This window comes from Coloeus monedula (genome assembly GCF_965178545.1).
Source record: "Coloeus monedula genome assembly, chromosome: 6".
In the NCBI taxonomy this organism is placed as follows: domain Eukaryota; kingdom Metazoa; phylum Chordata; class Aves; order Passeriformes; family Corvidae; genus Coloeus; species Coloeus monedula.
In genome coordinates, this window is record NC_138786.1 from 9,364,004 (window position 1) to 9,374,635 (window position 10,632).

Sequence of the window (10,632 nt, forward strand, 5' to 3'; positions counted from 1 at the left end):
CTGGCCCTGGAATTTTGTCTGTGCCAGCAGAGCCCCCTGTCACTGTTAGGCTGAGCCTTCCTACCAATTATAATAGGCCAGAGAGAAGGTTGAGTTAGTTGCTTGGTATGGGATCTGCTGGTTTTATATTGATTACAGAAAGCCCATACAGATCCACACGTAAGAGTTTTCTAACTTCTTCATCCATTGATGTCATCGGAGAGAAAAACAACCCCAAACAACAAAGTCATTAGAATTCTCAACCAACTAAGATTTCAGTTAGCCACAAATATACTTCCTAAAAAATGAAGGGTAAGGGATTATTACTCAAATTCAGCACAAATCTCAAAAGTATTTTAGGTTTTGCTTCAGTTAGTAAGTTAACTATGTGACCCGTGATTCTTTCCCCTCCCTTAATCAACCACTTGGAAATTATGCCATTCTTGCTAACAGAAACTGAAACACTTTCTAAGGACAAATACACTGGTATGTCTCACAATAATGTGGGAACATGACCTTTAGGATCTCTAGGACTCAATCACATCATCCAGAGCTGCCATTCTGCTAAGTCAGATATATCAGCATCTTTACTGTAACCCTTAACCAGCTTACGTTCACTATATAAGAATGTAGCATTATGGATACACTTCCACCATGTTTTACCAATATTTCCGATTAGACTTATAAAAATCCTAAGCTGATGTAGTGAATGTCTAATTATAGTCCTCTACAGCAGCTCCACGCAAACTGTTATGACCTAAACACTCCCAAAAGGGATCACTGAGAGTCACAAAATGTTCTGAGTTGGAAGGGACCCACAAGGATCATCCAGCTCTCAAGTGAATGGCCCCTAAGGGGACTGACCCCACAGCCTTGGTGTTACCAGCATCACGCTCTGACCAGCTGGGCTCATCTCAGGCATAGATTCCATAAAACCCTGATACCAAAAAAACAACAAAACTGAGTATCTTTAGACACAGATGGAACATTTCTTAGGCAAATAAGGATTACAACACTGAATACCTTAACAGGATGAGAACCTTTCTTCACCTGCCAGCCAAGAATAAAGGTGCAACTTCTGAATACACTCAGTTCTTTCAAGACAGCAAGATACTGCAAGCAGGGACTTACCAGGGAATACACAGAATGTATGTTAGGAGTGAACAGCTACAGGCTAATTTGTCCTTTTTGCCTGAAAAGTAAGTAAATACCTATTTATCAGGTATCCACCGTATCAAAGCAGTTGTGTTCTGTTCTTCATGTGCTCATACCTCAACAGTCTCTGAACAAGTTCCAAATGATTACTCGCTAGAAATGAGTCACTACCTGCATAAGTCCTGGTTTCACACGTCTGGGTTCCAAGTCCTATGTCAGATACTCCAAATTCTTATTCTGACTCCCTTTGAGAAGTAAAGCATCCAACAACTGATAATGGGACACAGTAGCAAGTTTAGAGCAGGACAAGCACTACTATTTCCACTGGCCATAGTATATCATCCAGAATTGTTTCTTTGAAGGTGAAGGGAAAAAGCTATTTACATTAAACCACTTTTACCACACAGTTAAGAGATTCTAATGCAAATCTGAAAGCACACCTCCTGCCATAAAGCATGGAGAGCAAGACACAGCATGCTTATGAGTCATTTTTCCCAGTTCAGTTAAGATACGGGCCTGTTGTCTTTACCACGGCTCAAAGTCACAATTAATGCTCTTCAAGTATGTCTTCCTCATAACTTCTGTTTGCCTGGTCTTTGCATACACCATTCAACTCCATTTCCTCCTAAAGATCTGCATGATTTCTCCCACATATAGGATAAGATTTCAGTTCTCTCAAAGAGGGAGGCAAAAACTCATGCAATAATTACTGCAGCAATTTTGTCACTAAGATTCAGTTTTGTCATGGCTCCTACATAACCTTCTTACTAATTTACCTAACTAGCCATAATTACTATTTTTCACACCTTCAGACTCTATGAGGGTATCTAATACTATCCATTCACCTGTCCCTCCTCAAAGAAAGGCTTAATCCTGCTTCTGACACAATGCCACAACCTCAGCCTGCAAACCTGCTCACATGGGCAGTCTTTGGCTACATCCACACAGGAACCTTGGCCAACACCCAGTACATGGCTATCCAACATCTGTTTCTGAAAGCTAAAGCAATGAAAAGTTATGCTGCCAGTGGAAATATCTGTGTTGCTCTAGTTCAGCTTTTTAAGTAACTGCAAAATCTGACAATATTTAGGCTCAGGTGATGTGAAGAAAACTGGAACAGAATGGATCAAAGCTTCCTGCCTCACTTATTTCTGATCATATTCCTTTGCATAAGACGCAGGTATCAGAATACCAGACCTACAAAACATCAACATCCAGAGCCATGATGAAGCATAATGATGAAATGGGTTCAATTAGAAAACCAGGAACATCCATAAATACTCACATTCCCACCTGGGAGGCAGCAACACTTATATGTTTGCAGGCTAATATTTTATCTTTTTTTTTTTTTTTTTTACGGATTGAGAAATGCTTCCTTTAAGAAACTCTCAATCCCATTTCCCTTTACCCTGTTCTCCAACAACTAGGCTATGGTAGGCCTTATTCACATCAACTTTCCACACTGAGTTTGTCTTCTACTTCCATTACCCTAGAAGATTCCAGCTAGAAAACATAATTGGTGACCTTTTTCAGAAGTACGCATTGCTGTCGACATTACAGGAGTAAACACTGGGACTGTGAGGGAACTGTCTAGAAGCACCAAGTTGGATTTAAAGGGTAAAAACCATGTATGAAATCTAGGTGTGAACAATCCAAGTCTGAAACCAGCAGCCTATGCTATGCTCTGTTAGAAAGAAAGGCTATCTCAGCCACAGGGAAAGGAAAGAATGTTCCCATTCTCCACCTACCTTTCCCTGCCTTCTCCAAGAATGCATCTCCACATGCCAGTTAGCATAGCACCACTGGCAACCCCTAATTTCAAACTTAGAAGGGTCTTAGCTCACAGGTATAATATATTACTTTTTAAAGTTCTTTATGGCAGCAAATTACTGAAGAATCATATAATTGTTAGGATTGGAAGAACTATTTTACAATTCTGTTTTTAAATAGAACTGTCAAGAAATACACGTAGCTCCTATCAGAGATTTAGTTTGTCCTCTAATGCATAATGAGCTGGTGCAGGTGCAAAAAAACCATCTTCCTTGCAAGACAACACAACAAAACCAAATTTAACATTTTAAGGTTGTTAAGTGTCAGCAATCACTTTATCTATCTGTATTAGAGTACATCCTGTATGTTTACAATAGCTGTTAACCAGCAATACATATTGTCACCAGTTACCCAATGATTTGTTCACAGCTAACTTCCCAAACATACACAGATAACGCCTACCAAACACAAAACTGTCTAATGCACACTGTGGAACATCTAAATCCCTATATCATTGACACTTTTTTGAGCTAATAAGCAATAACAGTCTAGAATAAAGAAATCTGACAGTTGAAAGGCTTAATAAGAGTTCTGTAAAGAATTCTTTCTCTGGAACAGAAATTATCAAAAATTCCCACATTACCCATAGGTATAAACAGCCTTTGCTAGAGGAATCTTACGTGAAGCTGCTACAGAGCAACTGCTGCTGGGATCCTTCTGAATTCACAGGTCCAGGGCTAAGCCCACGGTGACACCTTGTAGATATGCTTACGTGAAGGTTGCTGTCCTCTGATAAATCAAGAGTTCATAAGCACTTCAGGAAAAAAAATAAAAGCCACCACCAAACCAACACTCCAGGATCCTAGCCAACATTCCCCATCTCGTAAAAAATCCTCGTGTCCAAGGCTGAGCAAGTGCTATTATGGAGCAAACAACAGCAGCTCTGTTTGCCTCCAGAGCTACTGCAGCAATATTTAACTCACAGCTTCAGAGGGCTCTGATTCTCAAAACAAGGACAATTCTGTTTTTAACAGGAAAATGATCAGTTCCCAGATTTGTCCAAACACAGATCAAGATGCTTAAAGATGTGCTTTCCAAGTGCCAGGAAAGCCTGCTGCAGTTCCACTGAATGTTTAAATGCTAAATCCAGCAACTAGAGAGTGTGCATGTGTGCCCTTGTTAGAGATTAAATGGTCTGTCTTCTAGTTTATCACTGACAAACATTAGGTCAACAGCATGCTCCCTCCAAATTCAATCCTATCAAGATTATCGCTCACAGGAAATAGAAAATGTGCATTTCCCAACCTCTCAAACGTCAGCAACAAGCCACAAAGTCCTGCAAAAACACAGCCCAACAAACTAATTTTCCCCTTTCCTCTGACAGCTTGAATCCAGCACTAGCAGGAGTAAAAAGCAGAAAAAGTAAAGTGATAGGAGCATTTTTTTAATGTATATTCAGAAGATGAAATTTGTCCAGACATCAAATCTGAGTGCACCAAGTATTTTTAAACACCACACACCCCACTGCATCCACACCAGACAAAAATCATTACAGAAGTCCCTCATACAGAGCTCCAATTGCCACATTACAAGGACACCACAGCAAGCCAAAAAAAATAAATCTCTGGGAACTGGAGAGATTGGAGAGACTCAGGCAACAAAGGAAGTAATATTTAACTCATCTAAACAAGGTTACTGCCAGAAAGACAAGTCTGGGTCATGTCATATCATATCATCATGTCTCACTTCGTCTGTGCCTTGTTTCCACAAAAGCAAATCAATGAACGCTATCAGCAAAAGGCCCACATTTTCATGCACCACAAGGGCCAATGCCCTACCCTACATGGCCAATACCTAGCCAGCATATCTCCAAAGGATAGTCTGTTTGTGGTCCAAGGTTATATCCACTGGGAAACCTTATCTGTGAAAGATATGGCTTTAAAAGATGAGTAGAGACTGTAAACTGCTTTGAGTGCAAGTTAACCTTAAAGCATACCTATTCCAAACTTCACAATCACGTGGAAGACTCGGGATTCTTCCCTCAACTAGCAGAAAGACAGGATTATCCATATTTTAGATTTCACCAGCATTCTTATCTACTCTCTGTAAGGTCATTTTCTTTACTAGCTGTAAGCCAGGGACCAAGGAAATGTAACACACCTCCAGGAGCTGGAAAACATATTGCCAGGCTTGGAAACTGATTACAACAACTAAGTTTTGGAGAACTATCAGAATGGGCCCACTAATTCAACATGAGCTAGCCAGTTTTTGGCTTGGCCCTGGTAATATGCCAGACCTCAAATGTCTCACTACACACCTTCCACACAATAATGGGGATGGATTCAGGGTAATACTGTGTTCTCTACATGTGAAATACAACAAAACTAAATCAATCTGAAACGCCAGGCTCAAGCCACAACTGCAGTATAAATGCTACCAGAAGACACAAAACTCTGTGTAGAATATGGCAAACTTGGGGCTGACACTTGGTGCATTAAGAGAATTTCTGAAAAATAACAAGGCACTATAAAGAGACTTCCCTACTACCAATGAAGAGATTTGTCCACTTTAAATCATTTATCTAATGAAACACAATACCAGTTAGAGTAACCAATATAGCTAGGTCAAAGTTTACATAGCTGAGTGTATAGCCCTATGTACAAAAATAAAGTAGACTTGTTTTTCAAAACCAATTCTCCTCACTATTCTTAACCACTGAAATATGCTAGATACTGAAAGCTTGTCCTAGAGTGTATGTTCCTCAAGCTACATTCTTCCTGGATGTATTACTACCTCTGGCAGCATATGCATTCAAAGTAAAGAGCATTATTAAATTGATTTAGGTGAGACTTAGCTAATACTGCATATGTTCTTTTTACGGCACTACAGCACATTAACATCAAAATCCAGATTGATACCAGACAGGGAAGTAGTTCTGTCACTTTCTTTTAGATGACAATGATAAAACCCAAGTACAGTATTCACTCAATTACTTTGGGAAGATGGTGAATTGGGACCAACTGACCCATGGCCACCCAATAATTTATTAGCAGAATTCAGCCCAACTCACCAACTACTTGACTGAAGACACCCTTGTGAAGTAAGATACTCTGAAGTGAGGGCTGTGCTCACAATCATGGAGTATTTAACCTCTTTTAATCCTTTAGTCTTATGGAGCAGAACCTGATTTCATTGCGGACCACTGTTGAGTTGATCTCAGCACAACTCTGTCATCAGAGGTATTCAGTGCATGTGGTTACACAGATACTTCTTAAGCATGTGTTCACACAGCTTTCTTCAGCCAAAATTCTGATTTCACTACAAATTTTCACTTACTTGTGCTTCTACTCAGAGGGATTCTGTAAGGATGACTTCGAAATTACTTCTCCTTAAGTAATCTGTGCACAAAGTACATACTAGGGAAGTCCCTTGCTGTGCTGTAACTATGTTTCTTTTACAGTCAGTCCTTCCTCTGAAAATGAATTAAAACAAAGTAAAAGTTTTTTGCTATCCCTTTATAATTAGGTTATAAATTGGTGTTTTTCTAAATTGTTTACTGCTTGAGCTTAGTCATCAAGCGCACACTGAAGGAAAAAAAAAGTCTCTTTTAGTGTAGTTGAACTCATTTCTCCAAATTGCACAGAAGGCACAGATCAGATCAGAAACTGACCTATTCCAGGAAAGCATATCCCATATTAAGAACATTTACTGTGCTCCATCTCCAGTTCACATGAAAACACATTTAATACACATGCAGGGAGATTTTAAACAAGTTCTAGGAAATCAAGAGGCAGGCAGATTCAAGATTTGCTGAATGGAAGCTGAGTTCCAGCGAATTTTATCTAATTTAATTAGAAATCTGCATTAGAAATCTCACTTGCACTTTTGGTTATGAAAGGATTACAAGATAAAGCCTCGCTGTTTATCAGGGTAGTTGCATAAATCATGGCTCTTACTTTGCATAAATCATTACTCTTGAGTTACCCCTGAAAGGAGAACAGAACCTGTCTGCAGGACGTACCTACAACATAATGAACAGAGCAGCACTTGCAGCTGACTCTCCATCACTCAATTGTTATTCACTGCCTTAGGAAAAGGCAGCACTTCAGCTGTCACACGAGCATGCTGATATCCAGCCCTGGTTATCAGTAGCAAAAGCTTTAGCAGCAGCAGGATTATTGCTTCAGTTGCTACTGTGATACTGTCAGAAGAGGGAAGCCAAAAATCAAGTAAATGGAAGAGAGTGGGGGAGCAAACAACATCCAAGTGCTCATCAGTTTGTCGAGTTTCAGTGATAAGAGACAAATCTTGGCAATTAAAAGCCAGATTCACCTTTCTCATATTGATCAGACAAGACAAGGATAACTACCCAAAAACTGCATCTGCAATTATGTTCTGTTCAAACTTATTATTCACAAAGCAATTAGAATTGGAATACTTAATCGAGAACAAAAAGCCCACCTCTTATTCTTCTCATATTTTAAATAATAGAGAAGGCTGGAATCACGTTTTACAATAGCCATTACACAACAAGTTTGAAGTCCTAGGAATCAACACTTCCAGACTCCTTCCATATTTTCCCATCTTCTACAGTTAAAAATGGTACTGTCTCTTCTATTATGTTCCTGCAGAAATCCACAATAATTCTTTCGAAACCTAACAATTACTCATTTATCTGACAGCTGCTCTACCAAGTTGTATTTGAAACCTAATCACCTTCTAACGAAAAAACCACACCAGTCTACCTTTCCTTCCTTCCAACACATGTAGAACTACCACCAAAAAAATAAAAGCCCATTCCCACAATTTTCTTATCTTTAAAAGTGACTTAAACACATACTTGAAGCAAGTTGTACCAAGAGATTGCCTACCTGTCTCCCAAAACAGGATGCTCGAAGCCTCCCTCCTCCTCCGGCTTGAGAGGACAGAGCTATTTACTCGGCAGGACAGCCGATACTGATCCTGTAGACGCCAAGAGCTCCAATCTTAAATCCTATTTATGCTAATGGACGTCTTCTTCAGACCTGTCAATTACGCCTATTGCACAAGCAGCTCTACAAATTTACAAACATCACGCTGAACAATGACATGGAAAGGTGTGATGGAGTGTGCACACAGCTACCAACACCAAGGGCAGCTTAGCAACATCTGCTAAAAGCACAGCCTTTGAAACCACACCCAGGGGGACCCAGGAAAAAAAAAGGGAATATCTAGTTTATTCAGATAGACAAGATTTGTTACTACAGTTTGCAGCTTCCAAACTTCGCAAGTGTTGAGGCTAAACAAAGCAGTGCTGCAAGACTTATTACTGCAAGGCTTGGAATCAACACCGTGGATGTGCACGATGGTACTAACCAAGCCCACACACCCAATGTTTACATAATGCAAGTCCTCCACACAACGTACCAAACTAACCAAGCACAATTTTTGGTGATATTGGCTCCTTTTCAGAATTTTTGGTTTGCCACTCAGCAGCTCTGCTTCCTGTAGACAAGTAAGAGGCAAACTACACTGAACATCCTCAAACACTGAATATTTTGTGACAAAAAAACTAAACACACACAATTTCTGGCTGGAGAAGCCAACCAAGCCTGCAGTCACAGCAACAATTCAGCCATGTCTTCAGCAACATCCAGGACCTTCTCTGGCACTCGCTTAACCCTTCTAAATGGCCGTATAACCATTTCAGTTTATTGCGCATCACTTCCAAGCACCGGAAGCAACAATGCTTGTGAGGAACTACAAGTTCCTCCAAGAGCTAGAACTCAGAAACAGGATGATGACAGAGAACCCTTTGCTTTGTAGCAGCCAAAAGGAGATTCAGTTTGGCTTTTCAGGAGCTAAGAGGCTGTATTGATGGTTACAGTTTTGCTTCAATGTTAAATTTTATCGACAAGTATCAGCTGCTGTAGATGACTACGATGTGGACAGGCTGGGGTATTTGTAACTGTAAGAAGGAGTATCCAAAACCTAAAGCCCCACTTAATTTAGAAAAATTCCCCCAATGTGCTTTTATTGTTAAAATTCTGTCTAGTAAAGCTTCACTATACCTACAGTCCAGCAATAAAGACAAAGTACTTGCAGTAAAAAGTTAGAGATCTATATCAGTGATTACTTTACAGCTCTGCAACAGACAGGGGTAAAAAAAACCAAAACACAGTAACATAACCTGTAAAGTTAATCTTTCCTATCCATCTATAGGAGGCTTTCAGTGGAGAAATGCCTGAATTTCAAGGCATCTATATGTGAGTGGAGGGTGCAAAAACAGTATAGAGAAGCTGAAGGGCGAAGATCCTATAAATATACCTAGTATATAATTTCCAAATTGCTGAAATAATGGTATCTTAGTTAAGAAGCACAGGCATGAGACACAATGGAAGTTGGGGATCAAGAAATTCTAACCTGCTGCAGTACAGATGGATGTCACAGACAGTAAAAGTCCTACATGCTCCACATCTTAATTATTACCTAAAGAGTTATTAAAATATAAAAAAGAAGTTTCAGTTGCTAAAGCCTTGATGTAGGTTAAATGAAATTAAAGGTTTCTATTTTCATGGGATTCAAGCTGATTTCGATTACAAGCTCGCTACCAACCAATGTATCTCTGTAATTAGCCACACTTTAAACTTCACTCGGGGAAATTTTATTTAGTACCCATGGGGCTCCTGCTCCACGAGGACCGCGAGCCTCTCCCCAGGACACAGGCGAAGGAAGGGCTCGCCCTGCTCTTCATGGAGGGCTCCCTGCGCACAGACCCGCGGAGCCGGGGATGCGGGCACGGCCCAGGCCGGCTCTGCCCACACACGCTCCCTCCTCTGAGCGGGAGAGGGACTCGTGGCCTTTCCTGCGCCCCCGTTCCCTGCGCCGGCCGCCGCGGCGCGGGCTCTGCCCGAGGGGAGCGGCCGGGGCGCTGCGGCCGCGGGAAGCCGGAGCCGCCGGGCAGGCAGGGCCGGGGCGCCGCCGCTCGCCGCAGGCCCGTCCAGCGCCGAGGGGGATGGCGGTACCCCGGCCCGGGCCCTGCGGCGGGCGGAGCGGGGGCTTTGGGCCTCGCCCACGCTCCCCGCTTCGCTGAGCATCGACAGCGGCTGCCGCGCTCCGCCGGCCCGGCCGCCACCACGACGCGCCTCGAAGCTCCCCGGCGCCCTCCATCCTTCCCTCCCCGAAGGGCGCGGCCGCCCCCTCCCCCTCCGCCCCCCTCCCCGCCCGGGGGCAGGCTGGGCGCGGCCGAGCGCGAGCTGCCGGTACCTGCTGCGGGCGGTCGCGGCGCGGCCCCGGCGCTGCCCGGCCCCGGCTGTGCCCGCCCGGCGCTCGCCGCCCCGAGGGTCCCGCACGGCGGCCCCGTTCCACCGCTCCCGTTGGCCGCTGCGCGCGCGCTCCCCGCGCGCCCATTGGCCGCTGGCGCCGCCGCTCGCGGGACGGGGGCGGCGCGGATTGGCGGGCTGCCGGCGGCCCCGCCCCCCAGCGGCTCGCGGGGCGCCGCGCGCTCCCCCCTCACACGCGGCCCCCGTCCCGTGCGCGGCCTGGGAGGGGCAGAGCGGCTCCTCCGCCGCCCCGTGAGGGGCCGGGAGTGCCCCTGGGTGCGTCCGCGTCCCGAGCGACGGGTGCTGCCCGCACAAGCCAGCGCGGGTCCAAAGCATCCCCGAGCTCCAGAGCCGGCCCTCGGAGCACGGACCCACCGGGCCGCAGCAGCAACACCGCGGGACTTGGAGCAGCCTGAGCCCGCGCGGC

At 43.8% G+C, this 10,632-nt stretch overlaps 1 protein-coding gene across 1 annotated transcript in view; it reads right to left on the minus strand.

The window, feature by feature from the left end:
* FAR1 (fatty acyl-CoA reductase 1) overlaps positions 1–10,273 on the minus strand; it is a 34,468-nt gene extending 24,195 nt beyond the window's left edge. The window contains exon 1 of the mRNA XM_082282926.1: positions 10,150–10,273. The gene's annotated coding sequence lies outside the window, so the exon portion shown is untranslated. The remainder of the gene's footprint in view (positions 1–10,149) is intronic.
* Positions 10,274–10,632: the final 359 nt, after the last annotated feature.